Consider the following 15,966-nt stretch of genomic DNA (forward strand, 5'->3'; position numbering starts at 1 on the left):
CTCAGTTCAACTCAGAGATTTCTTACTGCTAGAGGTCCTTAATTTTGTGGTCTTATAACAATGTTTATTTTTTGAATGTTTTTACTTATGTCTGAGCTATATCTATATATATAATATGAAAATAGTTACGATTATGTATTTTATATAGAGAGATATGCATATATGTGTATTATACATTATATATATATATATAACATGATGTATAATCTCCAATTCATGTTCATTACCATGTTTCCTTTTTAAATAAACAGGCATAACACCGTAAAATACTCACTAAACTACTTATGTTGCCTCCTTTTTCTAAACTGTGTTCTCTGGCTGTAGAGAGATGAGTCACCACATCTTCTGCTAGTCTGGGGTTTGCCATCCTCTGTATTATTGCAGAGGAATTAGTAATGTGTTTCTGCTGAAGAAATAGATTCTCTTCCATGTATGGAGTAGTTTAACATTTGTGTGTGTATATTCCATGCTCTGGAATATCACACGTTTTTTAATCTCTGAAATGCAGGGACTCTGTGCAATAAATTTTGACATCATTCTGCACGCATGCTTGTGTGAGTGAACAAGTGCTCAGTCAGTGGTCTTTGAAGTAGATGATTATGAAGTGGAGTGCTCCTTACCCAGAGATTAGGCTGTCTTTGCCCTGGTCTACACTATGAGTTTAGGTCAGATTTAGCAGTGTTAGATCACTTTAGCCCTGCACCTGTCCACACTACGAAGCCATTTTTTCCGACTTTAAGGGCTCTTAAAACCAGTTTCTGTACTTCTCCCCGACGAGTGGATTAGCGCTGAAATCGACCTTGCTGGGTCCAATTTGGGGTAGTGTGGACGCAATTCGATGGTATTGACCTCCGGGAGCTATCTCGGAGTGCTTCATTGTGACCGCTCTGGACAGCACTCTCAACTCAGATGCACTGGCCAGGGTAGACAGGAAAAGCCCCGCACACTTTTGAATTTCATTTCCTGTTTGGCCAGCGTGGCGAGCTGATCAGCACAGGTGACCATGCAGAGCTATTCAGCACAGGTGACCATGCAGTCCCAGAATCGCAAAAGAGCTCCAGCATGGACCGAACAGGAGGTACTGGGTCTGATCACTGTATGGGAAGACGAATCCGTGCTATCAGAACTCCGTTCGAAAAGACAAAATGCCAAAATATTTGAAAAAATCTCCAAGGGCATGAAGGACAGAGGCTATAACAGGGACCTGCAGCAGTGCCGCGTGAAACTTAAGTAGCTCAGGCAAGCCTACCAAAGAACCAGAGAGGCAAATGGCCACTCTGGGTCAGAGCCCCAGACATGCCGTTTCTATGATGAGCTGCATGCCATTCTAGGGGGTGCCCCTACAACTTCCCCAGCCCTGTGTGTGGACTCCGTCAATGGACTCTCACGCAACATGGATGCGGACGAGAAAGATGAGGAGGAGGAGGAGGTTGAAGCACAGCAAGCAAGGGGAGAAACCGTTTTCACCGACAGCCAGGAACTGTTTTTCACCCTGGATCTAGTACCACCCCAACCCACCGAAGGCGGGCTCTCAGACCGAGAAGGTGGAGAAGGGACCTCTGGTGAGTGTACCTTTGTAAATATAATACACGGTTTTAAAGCAAGCGTGTTTAATGATTAATTTGCCCTGAAGACTTGGGATGCATTTGCGGCCAGTACAGCTACTGGAAAAGTCTGTTAACGTGTACAGGGATGGAGCGGAAATCCTCCAGGGACATCTCCATGAAGCTCTCCTGGATGTACTCCCAAAGCCTTTGCAAAAGGTTTCTGGGGAGGGCAGCCTTATTCCGTCCTCCATGGTAGGACACTTTACCACGGCAGGCCAGCCGCACATAGTCTGGAATCATTGCATAACAAAGCATGGCAGCGTATGGTTCCAGTGTTTGCTGGCATTCAAGCAACATCCGTTCTTTATCTCTCTGTGTTATCCTCAGGAGAGTGACATCATTCATGGTCACCTGGTTGAAGTAGGGGAATTTTATTAAGGGGACATTCAGAGGTGGCCGTTCCTGCTGGGCTGTTTGCCTGTGGCTGAACAGAAATTCTCCCTGCTGTTAGCTACGTGGTGGAGGGAGGGGTGAAGCTAACATCCCAGAGTATTGGGTGGGGGGGGTCCGGTGAGGGGGTTCGTTGGGTTTGTGCTGCATGTTAACCCAAAAACTGCAGCTCCTTCTTTTAAATGGCCAACCCATTTTAAAGGGCCAACCCAACAGGTGCTTGGTATGTGAAATGAGGGCGCTGCTGATTGAAACCATTCCCACATCTTAGGAAGGTTAAAGAAGCCAAAAGACTGTGGCTTACCATGTCTGCCTGCAAGCTGAATTCTGTTGCCTGCTGGTCCTGCATGTGTGATCTCTCACACTATATCGGCAGGCCCTTGATATAAGTGGCAAAATGCGGCCTTGTAAAGAAAGCACACGTGCTATGTAATGTTAACAGCTTGGTTCACCATGAAAGAGTCTACCCATTGTTCTCTAAAATGTCTCTTTTTAAAGACTAATCTCCCTTTTTTCCCTCCTGCAGCTGCAAATGTTTCATCGCTCCACGTATCATCTCCGTCCCAGAGGCTATCAAAGGTTAGAAGCTGAAAAAACTGCACTCGTGGTGAAATGTTCTCTGAACTCATGCAGTCCTCCCACGCTGAAAGAGCCCAGCACAATGCATGGAGGGAGACAATGTCAGAGTCCAGGAAAGCACAAAATGAACACGAGGACAGGAGGGACGAGCGAGAGGAGAGGTGGCGTCAGCGTGATGAGAGGAGGCAGGATGCAATGCTGAGGCTACTGGAGGATCAAACTGATATGCTCTGGCGTATGGTTGAGGTGCAGGAAAGGCAGCAGGAGCACAGACCGCTGCTGCAGCCCCTGTGTAACCAATCACCCTCCTTCCCAAGTTCCATAGCCTCCTCACCCAGACGTCCAAGAACGTGGTGGGGGGCCTCCGGCCACCCAGCCACTCCACCCCAGAAGACTGCCCAAGCAACAGACAGCTGGCATTCAGTAAGTTTTGAAGTGCAGTGTGGCCTTGTCCTTCCGTCCTCCCCTCCTCCACCACCCCACCCGGTGCTTCCCTCCTCCCCCACCCCTCCCAGGCTACCTCAGCAGTTATTCCCCCCATTTGTGTGACGAATTAATAAAGAATGCATGAATTTGAAACAACAATGATTTTATTGCCTCTGCAAGCAGTGAACAAAGGGGGGAGGGGAGGGCGGTTGGCTTACAAGGAAGTAGAGTGAACCAAGGGGGCGAGTTTTCATCAAGGAGAAACAAACAGAACTTTCACACCGTAACCTGGCCAGTCTTGAAACTGGTTTTCAAAGCTTCTCTGATGCGCAGTGCGCCCTGCTGTGCTTTTCTAACTGCCCTGGTGTCGGGCTGCACGTAATCAGCGGCCAGGCGATTTGCATCAACCTCCCACCCAGCCATAAACATCTTCCCCTTACTCTCACAGATATTGTGGAGCACACAGCAAGCAGTAATAACAGTGGGAATATTGGTTTTGCTGTGGTCTAACTGAGTCAGTAAACTGCGCCAGTGAGCTTTTAAACGTCCAAATGCACATTCTACCACCATTCTGCACTTGCTCAGCCTGTAGTTGAACAGCTCCTGACTACTGTCCAGGCTGCCTGTGTATGGCTTCATGAGCCATGGCATTAAGGGGTAAGCTGGGTCCCCAAGGATAACTATAGGCATTTCAACATCCCCAACAGTTATCTTCTGGTTTGGAAAGTAAGTCCCTTGCTGCAGCCGTTCCCACAGACCAGAGTTCCTAAAGATGCAAGCGTCATGTACCTTTCCCGGCCATCCCATGTTGATGTTGGTGAAACGTCCCTTGTGATCCACCAGTGCTTGCAGCACCATTGAAAAGTACCCATTTCGGTTTATGTACTGGCTGCCTTGGTGGTCTGGTTCCAGGATGAGGGTATGGTTCCCTCTATGGCCCCACCACAGTTAGGGAATCCCATTGCAGCAAAGCCATCCACTATGACCTGCACATTTCCCAGAGTCACTACCCTTGATATCAGCAGATCTTTGATTGCATGGGATACTTGCATCACAGCAGCCCCAACAGTAGATTTGCCCACTCCAAATTGATTCCCGGCTGACCGGTAGCTGTCTGGCATTGCAAGCTTCCACGGGGCTATCGCCACTCGCTTGTGAACTGTGAGGGCTGCTCTCATCTTGGTCTTCTGGCACTTCAGGGCAGGGGAAAGCAAGTCACAAAGTTCCATGAAAGTGCCTTTACACATGCGAAAGTTTCGCAACCATTGGGAATCGTCCCAGAGCTGCAACACTATGCGGTCCCACCAGTCTGTGCTTGTTTCCCGTGCCCAGAATCGGCGTTCCACGGCATGAGCCTGCCCCATTGCCACCAGGATGTCCAAATTGCTGGGGCCCGTACTTTGAGAGAAGTCTGTGTCCATGTCCTCGTCACTCTCCTCACCGTGCTGCCGTCGCCTACTCGCCTGCTTTTGCTGGTTCTGGTTCTGCATATACTGCTGGATAATGCTCGTGGTGTTTAGAGCCATCACAACTGCTGCGGTGATCTGAGCGGGCTCCATGCGTGCCGTGGTATGGTGGGAGCAAGAGAACAGAGTGCCAGCGGAAGCGGCGGTGGATGACAATGCTGACAGCAATATGGCGCCCACACAGAAAAAGGCGCTAGATGACTGTTGGCCATTTCTTTCACGGAGGGAGGGAGCAAGAGGTAGGCTGGCAGCAGACAGTGCAGTACGACTTCTCGCCAGCAGACAGTGCAGTATGACTGCTAGCTGTCATCGTCTCCTGGGTGCTCGTGGTGCAGCTGGCTGGGAAAGCAGCCTGAGGCAGAATGGCCCCCTCAAGGATTGAGCTCACAACCCTGGGTTTAGCAGGCTAATGCTCAACCCACTGAGCTATCCCTCTGCCAATAGTCCAGGCAGGACTGAATCTCCATTAGACAAAACTTAAAGAAGAGAATGACTTGAGTCACTCCCATTTATGTCCAGGCGCCCCTGACAGACCTCACCAAGGTCTGCCTGGAGCACCCACGTCTGCCCAGGTGCCCCGACCGACCTCACCGAGGCCAGCCAAGAGCATCCAGGAGACGATGAGGACGGCTACCAGTCATACTGCACTGTCTGCTGCCACAAGGCAATGAGCTGCTGCTGTGTAGCAATGCAATCCCACGTCTGCCAGCACCCAGGAGATGTACGGTGACAGTGAGCTGAGTGGGCTCCATGCTTGCCGTGGTATGGCGTCAGCATGGGTGACCCAGGAAAAAAGGCGTGAAACGATTGTCTGCCATTGCTTTCATGGAGGGAGGGAGGGGGCTGATGACATGTACCCAGAACCACCCTCAGCAATGCTTTTTGCCCCATCAGGCATTGGGATCTCAACCTAGAATTCCAATGGGCAGTGGAGACTGTGGGAACTGTGGGATAGCTATCCACAGAGCAATGTTCCGGAAGTAGACGCTAGCCTCGGTACTGTGGACGCACTCTGCTGACTTAATGGTCTTAAGTGGGGACACACACAATCGACTGTATAAAATCGCTTTCTAAAAAATCGACTTCTATAAATTCAACCTAATTTCGTAGTGTAGACATACCCTTTGAGAACTGCCTTGTCTGGGATTTTAGCATAGTTTACAGGAGTTAGTAAATCTTGTGCAACAAGCAATTCCTGTCAGCACTTGTTGAGTATGTGACCATCTTTCCTTTCCCTGTGTATTGCTCCTTTAAATGTAAGAAGTCTGCCTGTCTGCTTGGGAGCAGGGCTGTAAGAAGATTCAGTCTTATGCAATAAGCAAGGCACACTCTGCTTTTTCTCCCACGAAGGCTTTATATTTGTTGGTAGTTTGTTGTTTTCCGTAATCTAAAATAAGTCACCTAGATTCACTGACTCCTGCCCCTTGCTATTCTGGTGGTACTTAAGCTCCTCATCACTGCTTGGCCCCTGCCTGCTCATGGCTGCCCCTGCTCAGATCAAGATGCCTTTTATGTCCTCTGAATCCACACAGCCTTTCTACCATACTGCCCCAAATGTCTCCTTCCTGGACCTAGTCCCCCATCCCTCAGCCATCTCTTCATATGCCCTTAAATACAGAGAGGCATATGAACTGTAGCCCAAGCCCCATCCCTTTTTATTCCACTAATAAGATGTGTACAAGTAACCCACAATTGTGGAAATAAAACAGGTGTTAACTTTGACATCAATCACATTCTATCACCCTGATTTGTATATTGTCTAGAGAGCAAACTTTCCAGGGTCAGACCTTGACTCTGAAATCTGTCTGTCAGGCAATTAACATGTTGGAGATATACCAATAATACAGAAATAATACAGTATTTGTTACTGAGGTATCTTATTTAAAGCTGGAGACTAGGAGTCAGCAGACTTGGATTTTGTTCCTGACTCTGCCTTTGGCTCGCTCTATGCATCTTGGCAAGTAAATGAATTTCTCTGTAAATTTAACCATCTTTAAATTGAGGGTACTTATATTTATTCACCTTTATAACAGTGAGATTCTCGAGTTAAATCTTTGGGATCCTTGGATGAAAAGAGCTATAATTGAAAGAGGCCCCAATCCTGTAGCTGGCTCCATACAGGCTCAGTATCTGTCTTCAGAAGCTAGCTGTAGCATCAAGGCCCGACTTGTATTTTCTTTTGTGTTTTTTTCTCTTGTATGTTTTGTACACTATTTATTCTATGGTTCACTATGGTTCACTGAGATGATAATCTCAGTTCAGAAAGCAAAAAATATTACCAGACCACTAAGACTCATTGCTCACATTAATTATTTTTGGGGACTTTGTTTGGGATATTGCATTGGCTTTTAAAACACTGTTCTTTTAAGTTCATTTTCAGAGATTTTAGTGGCTGGCAAATGGTTTTCAGGATTGATGGATTACTTTGTGATAGCATTATTCATTCAAGTTTCTTTTGGTCTATTATTTTGTTGTTCTTATATTTAATCAACTAAATATCTGCACATAAAGTTCACTCAGTAAATTGGTGGAAGAGCTGGAAAGAAATCCCAGAGTCATAACCATGAGGAACACCTCCTTTTCTGCAGCAGATGGTACAAACTATAAATGTATTATTTTTCTTTAGATTTGACATTCTAAAAGAATGTCCATATAATGTTCTTAGTGTACTGATCATAATTAAGTTTTCAATAACCACTCAGTGGCATAAATACAAATGAATTAACTCCACCAACCAGCAGCCTTCAATAATCAAATGGAGGTAACAGTTTACCTCAGGCAGCAGATAATAAATTAGAAAAATTCCAGAAAAGCCTCTCATTCCTAAAGCATACTTAGTAACATACCCTCATCCTTCCTCCACAAGCCCCATCTAACAAGAGGTTTTCTTTGCAAAGTATTCATAGATTACAAGGCCAGAAGGGACCATTATGACCCTACAGCCTGACCTGAATCACACAGGCCAAAGAACCTCACCCAGTAATTTCTGTTTCAAGCTCATAACTTCTGTCTGAGCTACAGCATGTCTTTAAAAAAGACATCCAGTCTTGATTTTAAAGACTTTACAGATATTTCATGTCCTTCCATATAAGGGCTATATTCCAAATTTAGAAAAAGTCAAATGCTGCAGCCCTGACCCTCAGCTGGGGTACAATAAGTACAGCATCCTTGTTTTCAGTGGAACTGTACCCACTGACACCAGCTGAGAAAACTTTCTACCACAGTGATTTTATATTGGGTGATTACTGAGCAACCTTCAGAACTGTGTGAAAGAATTTCATAGCAACATTCAGCACACTGTAGCTTTGTTACTATGCCAGTTAGCCATCTGAGACCTCTCAAATATAAATCAGACTTTACAAATCTAAATTTCTCATCCAAGATGTAGATCATGAACTCTGTAGGTTGGCAATTCTTGCTCACATGTACAGAGGTCACCAACTTTGCATTTATGAAGGCATTTTCCTAGGGACCTATTGACCTTGCTGGGTTTTCATCTTCTTCTGGAGATAGTGGGTCAGATTTAAATCTGATTTACACTGGTGTATGTCAGTGGGCTAACTCCAGTTACTTACACCACTGTAAATAATATCAGAGTCTGCCTCCTTGAGTAGGCATTGACTGTGATGTTCAGTTGACTGTATACCACATGATCAGTTTCCTGAGTCTTCAGGGAGGCAAATGTAGACCTCTGTCCACCCCATCTTCTTCTTACCTGTTTCTAGTACGAGAGCCCAGGAATATTGTTATGTTCACTGCATATACATAGAGAAATTAATAAAACCAAATACTTTTGCTGGAAGTTGCATTTTAATACTTCTTTATTTCTTAGAATTCAGAACGATAATACACAAGAACCCAAGAACAGAGTTTATGGTATACCTCTTAGATGAGAAAAAATTTTGAGGCAAATATCTTCCAGTTAATGGAAAGTCAATGAAGGTTCTATAATAGGAGGCAGAAAATCTTAAAATCCCAGCTTTCCATTTCAGCAAATCATCAATAACTAAAGATTCTGAGTTTGTTGTGATAGGAGCCTTGCAGGCATATCTGACATGAATGCATAGAGCCATCCTTCCACACTTCCTGCCCACTTCATTCTTGCCATTAGGTAAAGGATGAACTTTTCCAAGAATCTCAATCCCTTTTCTGCTCAAAAGTGCGGAGTAGGCCTGGAAACATAGTATGATGTGTGTCGTTTAGCCTACAGCTGCATTTGAATGTCAGTTAACATCTTTCACCTCCAGTTTTACCCCAGGAAAACTGGAATCATAATGCACATGTTTGTAATGCCTAGACCATCCCTGACAAGTGTTTGTTTAATGTGTTCTTAAATATGTCCAGTGGTGGGGATTCCACAACTTCCTTTGGTAACCTATTCCAGTACTTAACTATCCTTATAGCTAACAGGTTTCCCCTAATAAGTAACCTAAATATCCCTTGCTGCAGATTAAGCCAATTATTTCTTGTCCTACCTTCAGTGGACATGGAGAACAATTGATCACCATCCTCTTTATAAACAGTCTTCAAATACGTGAAGGGCTGTATAAGATCCTCCCGCAGTCTTCTTTTCTCAAGACTAAACATGCTCAGTTTTTTTTTTAACCTTTCCCCATAGGTCAGGTTTCCTGAACCTTTTATCATTTTTGTCATTTTTCTCTGGACCATCTCCAGCTTGTGCACATTGTTCCTAAAATGTGTCATACAGAACTGAACACAGTACTCCAGCTGAGGCCTCACCAAGGCTGAGCTGAGTGGGACAATTACCTCCCATGTCTTACATACGACACTCCTGTTAATACAGCTCAGAATGATATTATCCTTTTTCATAACTAGCTCATATTCAATCTCTGATCCACTATAAACCCCAGCTCCTTTTCTCCAGTGCTACGGCCTAGTCAGTTATTTATCCCCATTTTGTATTTGTGCATTTGATTTTTCCTTCCTGAGTGTAGTACTTTGCACTTGTCTTTATTGACTTTCATTTTGTTGACTTCAGACCAAATCTCCAATTTATCCAGGTACCTTTGAATTCTAATCCTGACCCCCAAACTGATTTCAGTTCCTCCCAGCTTGGTGTCATCCATAATTTTTATAAGCATACTGTGCACACCATTATCCAAGTCATTCATGAAAATATTGACTAGTGCTAGGCCTAGGTCAGACCCCTGCAGGACCCCACTAGATATGTCCTCCCAGTTTGACAGTGAACAGAATATTAGGAGAAATATATAATTTACTCATTACTACAATGTGCATCACCTCATTCTCATTTTGGTGACAAATAGCCAAAAAATTGGGGAAAAAATAAACTAATTTGAAGACACGAAGAATTATTTCTACTTCCATTTATGAGGCAAGTAAAACCAAATCTCTCCAATGTATCCCTCCCTACCATGGCTTCCTTTAGGTGTTTTTAAAAGCACAATAGCACTTCGAAATGCAGTTGTTCACTGCAGCTAGAAGAGGGAAGGATATAACAATACCTAATATTTTAATCTGACTTTCTAAGAACAGCTGGGCTATGATAGCTCACATCTTACTTGTAGCACACACCAGATGACCTCTTTTTATGACCTCGTTGTTTCAGTCTTGGTCTCTAGGCCCAGTAAACCCCACCGGAGACGTATAACACCGGAGATGTATAACCGGAGATGTATAACACTGTGTGACGCTTATCACTATTCCGAACATGCAGTGCTACAGCTAAGTGTTATGGGCAGCATACCAAATATGGCAAGAATGTCTCTCTTGACTGTCCCATTGTCCTTCCTGATTGCTCTTCCTCTGGGGATACAGTTTGACTTGTGCCTTGTCTATGCTGGTAATTACCCAACTGCAGCCATTAGTGTAGTTTTACTTTGTGCAAACACCTAATGCAGATAAGGAAATTTCCAATGGTGATGCTTAGCCCGGCTTGAAACAAAAGTAATCTCCCCTCTCTACCCAAGGAGTTTGCACTGGGGCAGCCATACCAATGGGTGAAATCAGGGACAATTCCCATTGTAGACAGTGCCTGGGACACATTAAAATGGAGCTATCAGAATCCACAGGTGTTCTCATCTCTATTACATCAAAGACTGAGGAGCTGGCGCTTTGCCCTGACCTTTAGATTTTCCCCCAATTCTGTATTTTTCTCCAAAGGAAGATAATAATAATACCTAGCCTTTATGTAGTGCTTTTCATCAGTAGATATCAAAGCACTTTTTGAAGGAGGTCAGTATAATTATCCATATATTATGGATGAGCAAAGAGAGGCACAGATACTTTTCTATACTTTGTAATAATTTAATTTTAGAAGTCTAAATATTTTTCCTTTTCTCCCATAAAAAAAAATTGACAGAAGAGGTCACTCATCATCCAAGATAAAGAAGAAGCAACAGTTTTAAGAGCTCCAGATATTTTTTTTATAGTGTCATTGATCAGTGAATATTTAGCAATGAAAATCTGGTCGCAGTTAAGCATACTGTTGATTTCCCAAAGGCGATGGAATATGTTTAGAACAGAACAGAGGGACATTTCAAAATATTTTCTACAAAAATATCCTCCTCTTCACTCTTGCTGCTACTTCTTACTGCTTGCTTTGCCTGTAGGTAAGCGGTAGCAGTCAGATGGAAACATTATCTTGAGTAGCAATCATTTTATTTTAATTAACAAGTATTCACCTGTTACAGATGGACAGAATTCTTTCTCAGGGCTAGAAGGAATTGGAAATTAACATCCACTGGTCTTCAGCTAATCTCAGTATATTTTTTTGTATTTTATCTTTTCTAATTAAATTAGCTGATTATGACATTGCTGAGTCTGTGGCAAATCTCAGTAATAATGAGTTAATGCTCATGGAATTTCAGTAGAGAAGGAGCTTGTTATGCTGAATTCCTGGCTTCTCAGCGGCCAACTTCAGGATTGCAAATAGGCGACTTCCTGCAGGGAGATTTTTACCAGGGCATAGGCAATAACATTACTAAATATATGTCTGGTGTTGTTTGTGTGTGCACATGTGTGATTTCATGTGCATGTGTATAAAATTAACAAACATTTCCTCCTGTGTGTATACATACACACGCATCTATGTATGTGCGTGTATACACATATACAGCATGTATATGTATACACAAAGCAAAAAAATGTTTATTTACATACATATTATATGTGCATGTATGCGTGGGCACACACACACACACACTTGTCTGCTGCATATAATCAGTTAAGATTATGACAAAATAATTTTCATTATATCTGACTATTACCTAAAACCAAGCAAAGAAAGTGGTCAGGGGAGCTTTGTGCAAAGGAAGGACTGCTCCAAAATCCAAATCTGGGTACCCTGGCCTCTACCCCAGTTTTCTCTGCTCTACCAAGCCTTCTTCACTGCTTCTCTACATTCAGCTTTTCATTCTCCTTCTTCCTATTTTCCCCTCACCTTTAAACTCTTTCACTCACCTGTGCTACTCCCAACTACTTTAGTTCCATCACTTCCATGCTAATTAGTTATACTCTCTATCCAGGCTGACTGGGCAGCAGTTACTCTCCCTCAGCTATGTTTCCTTTCCCCTCCCCTGCTAGCCTTAAAGGAGGAGGGCAAAGTAATACTGAATCCTCCATAGGGGGAATTTCAGCTGCAGGATGATGAAATAGGTTTAGAATTTCCCCAGATTTAGTTCTACACTCCCTATGCTGCAGCAGTGGAATTACTGTTTATTCCCCAGGACTTGTCAGCAATAACATCCTCTCTATAGTACTGTATGAGGCAATATGATCTAGAGCCAGAGCAGTGGTTCTCAAACCTTTTTTTCACGGACCACTTGAAAATTGCTGAGGGTCTCGGCGGACCACTTAATGATCTTTCCAAATGTTGTTTGTACTATTAGCTAACTGCTGTAAAGCACTTTCGATAAAAGCGCTATATAAAAAAAATAATAAATTTTTTTTGTTCTACAAATAAAAGCACACAATTCATATTTTAATATCAGTAGTCTTATCTTTCTTTTGCAATGGATGTGCCCTCTCTCCCCTACCGTGGCAGCCACTGAGCTGGGGCTGGGAAGGAGGGGGGGGGTCTTTCTTTCTCTCTCCCCCGCTGCGGCAGTCCCCAAGCTGGACCTTGGAAGGAGGGGGGTCTCTCCCTCTCTCCCCAACTGTGGCAGCCTCTGAGCTGGGGCTGGGAAGGAGGGGGTATCTCCCCTACCACAGCAGCCACAGAGCTGAGGCTGGGAAGGAGGGCCGTCTCTCCCCAGTAGCCACAGCCCTGGAGCTGGGGAAAGTTGCCTCGTTCTCTGGCCGCTGCAGCCCTGAATGTCCCACATTCCCCCCACCCCCTCTTCTTACCCCACTGCCCCCTCCTATCTACCTCCTATTCCCCACAAGGCCACCACCTCACCTTACATGTGTGCCTTCTTCAGGGTCCAGGCACCTAATTAGTGGAGCCACACCTGCGCGGCTCCACTAAGTAGGTGGGTAGCCTTTCATTTTCTTGTATGCAGCCGCCCAGGCATGCACCTTAGCGGGAACTAACCACGGACCACCCCAATGGAGCTCGAGGACCACCAGTGGTCCACGGACCACAGTTTGAGAACTTCTGATCTAGAGGCCTGCTCGTGGAATTCAGAGCCAGGAGCTCCTCACTTCTCATCCCAGCTCTGCTGTTTGGCCTTGGAGAAACAAACAGATTCCCCCATCTGTAAAATGTGGGTAATAATAAGTAACCTATTGTACCTCCCTGGCAGGGGTGCTCTGAGGACTAGAGAGTCTGTCAGTGCTATTTTTATAAAGCGCTTGTGCAGCCACAAAGCATTGTGAAATCACAGCACTATTGGAATGTCAAATGGTTCAAGTTACGATACACAGAATGAATGTGCATTGCTAGAATAAGTGTTTGCAAGTATTTTGTCAATGTTTACAAATCCAGAATATATTTTAATTATCGTGGGAGTGTAGTTTGGTGTGTTAGCTGTGTTGTTTCTTCCCCCACAGCACAATCTACTATGTGGGTTTTGGTATATTTATTTAGATGATTACTTAAAATCACAGCCTTAGTGTTTCCACCTACGTTAAGATCAGTTACTCTGGACTGGATCATCTGAGGTTGCAAGTGCTCTCCACTCCCATTGAAATCAGTGCCTCATATTCATGGTGCCACAACATCTGAGTCATTACCAGGAGCTTAGCTGTTCTGTTTTGAATATGTATGAGAAGCTGTCCAAAAAATGCTAAATATCACAAAAAGCTACACGATATTTTAGCTGAGAACACACACACACACACACGTTTTGCAAAGTCTGAAACTGTGAATAATGTAAACGTTCATGCTGTATTAATTGATGAAAATATCATTCATACATTATCATTCAGGAATCAATATGCAAAGCCAAAAGCAAAATTGCTTTGTGGAATGTTAGATGAAAGAAACACATTAATGACTTCTGAAAGGCTTTGTCTAGTTTCATAAACTAGAATGCACGCTGTCCCCAACCATTGAGAAAAGAGCTTCAAATTTAAGTTCCCAAAATCAAAGGTGGCAGTACAATTTATAATTCTGCCTTCCTTCAGAAAAAGGATTGAGACTCTGAAGCTGCAGACTGTTCCAGGGTGGTACAACGGAGACTGAGCAGCAACGAGAAATGATTGCCCTGTGATGATTATGAACTACCGGGAACTTCATGTGAATGAATGTTTGTCTCTTGCATTTTGGAGAGTGTTCATCACATTCATTGTATAGCACTTTGTCACTGGCAATCCTCGAGATCCATGTCAAATCCCCAGTGATGAGTTTCTATGCTCCATTTCATTTCTGTCTGACATATTCCAGATTAATCCTTTTTTTGCCCTATGAAATGATGGGTAGGTCTTATGTGCTTTAAGTGTATCAGTCACTTAACATGAACAGCATACAGAACTCATTGTAGCAGTGGCCAAAGACTTTTGAGGGCGGAGTTTATCAGGCTGAGACCTTGGCCATAATATCCAAAGTCCGTTGCCTTCCATTCACTTGCAGATCTGGCATTTAGGGCATTGAAAGAAGGTTGCGGGGGCAGGGAGCACTCACCTTTTGAGCACCTCCTGATGCGTGCGGTACTGCAGGCCTTTTCCCACTCCTGACACTCCCTGTATGTTGTCGACTGTTGCGGTCCAAATACAAGACAGAACAAGGCTTTAAGCAAGCAAGCAGGCTGGTCTGCCTTGTCAGCTTTCCACCCTCTCTTTTATTCTCCCCCTCCTCCTGCGCATTACATACGCCAACAGATAAAAAGAATACACTGGCTTTGCTTAATATTCTTATTTACCAATTTCTATCTACCGCATTCCTTGCTCTCAGGCCTTGAGCCCAGTCCTGGGAGGCTTCCCACGGTTCATGTCCTCTGGGCGAGTTTCCAAGGTTCATGCCCTTGAGAGGAGCCGTGTGTGCACTGCTCCTACACAACACTCAGGGTGTGCCCTGAATGTTGCCAAGTGCATGAACCCTGCATGAATCCTTCAGTCGACCTCGCTTCAAGGATCTTCAGGGCCTTGGCCTTTCTGCCGGGTTACACAATCAAAATGAACTTCTCTCAGGGACCACAGGGCCCCTTAACTCGGGCTTCCCAACAAGCCTTGTCCCCTTCTCAGGGTTTATATCACTTCACTGGTGGTTGGTGGGGGAACCCAGGCCTGTCCTCTACTCTAGGTTCCAACCCAGGGACTCTATAAACAGCATCCACGTGTTTCTCACTTCAATTTGTTGCTGCTACTTCTCTGGGCCTCTTCCCACCTGGCCCCTTTATTTTCACCCCTTACCTCAGGGTTAAAGTTCTCGGGTCCTCTCTGTCTCAGCTTAAGAAAATACAGTCACAACCAAACTCTGGTTATTTTTGAGTTCGTGTGGCTAGAGAGGAGCACCCTTCCTTGCCCCTCTGGTAGCAGTTCAGTTCTTGGCTGGGAAGGCCCCGCAGCTCCTTTTATCTTAGCCTGCTGGATTCTGATTGGCTGCATCCATGAGGCCTCCCTAGACAGGTCCACCTTTGCTGCTCCTTTGCTGGTGCTGGGTGTAGTAGGACTGGTAAGACCTGACCGAATTCTGTGTGCAGTTCTGGTCTCCCGTGTTTAAGAAAGAAGAATTCAGGCTGGAACTGGTGCAGAGAAGGGCCACTAGAATGATCAGAGGAATGCAGAACCTGTCTTACAAGAGGAGACTTAAGAATCTTGGCTTGTTTAGCCTAACCAAAAAAAGGCTGAGAAGAGATATGATTGCTCTGTATAAATACATCAGAGGATAAACAACAGGGAGGGAGAGGAGTTATTTAAATTAAGGGCCAATGCTGGCACAAGAACAAATGGGTATAAACTGGCTATCAACAAGTTTAGGCTTGAAATTAGAGGAAGGTTTCTAATGATCAGAGGAGTGAAGTTCTTGAACAGCCTTCCAAGGGGAGCAGTGGGGCCAAAAAAACCTAACTGGTTTCAATACTGATCTTGATATGTTTATGGAGGGGATGGTATGATGAGGTTGCCTACAATGGCAT

The 15,966-nt window shown here is 44.5% G+C and overlaps 1 pseudogene; it reads left to right on the forward strand.

Annotated features, from left to right (window-relative positions):
* The first annotated feature begins 1,030 nt into the window (after positions 1 to 1,030).
* Positions 1,031 to 3,003, forward strand: LOC141984289 (uncharacterized; annotated as a pseudogene).
* The last annotated feature ends 12,963 nt before the right edge of the window (positions 3,004 to 15,966 follow it).

Source organism: Natator depressus, chromosome 3 (assembly GCF_965152275.1).
Source record: "Natator depressus isolate rNatDep1 chromosome 3, rNatDep2.hap1, whole genome shotgun sequence".
NCBI lineage: Eukaryota > Metazoa > Chordata > Testudines > Cheloniidae > Natator > Natator depressus.